Source organism: Penaeus monodon, chromosome 23 (genome assembly GCF_015228065.2).
Source record: "Penaeus monodon isolate SGIC_2016 chromosome 23, NSTDA_Pmon_1, whole genome shotgun sequence".
NCBI classification, from domain to species: Eukaryota; Metazoa; Arthropoda; class Malacostraca; order Decapoda; family Penaeidae; genus Penaeus; species Penaeus monodon.
In genome coordinates, this window is record NC_051408.1 from 4,235,365 (window position 1) to 4,235,619 (window position 255).

The 255-nt window shown below is 28.2% G+C and overlaps 1 protein-coding gene across 1 annotated transcript in view; it reads right to left on the reverse strand.

Annotated features, from left to right (window-relative positions):
- LOC119587685 (scm-like with four MBT domains protein 2) overlaps positions 1 to 255 on the reverse strand; it is a 13,020-nt gene that overhangs the window by 12,578 nt on the left and 187 nt on the right. The gene's annotated exons all lie outside the window — the stretch shown is intronic.

The window sequence follows — 255 nt, forward strand, 5'->3', positions numbered from 1 at the left end:
CACAAACCTAACAACATTAACACCAAAATACAAAAAATTTTTTTTTTTTTTTATCAATCAAAATGTACGAAATCCATTCTAACTACATAGTTTCCCTCTCAACTAGATCTCTTTACAAAAAACAATAAATAAAGAGCTAAATCCCAACAACATGATGATGAAAACAACAACAATTTCCTCCCAAAACAACAAAAATAACAGAAACAAAATATTTATCACGACCATGTGAGGCAAAACTCCAATAATAAACAATGG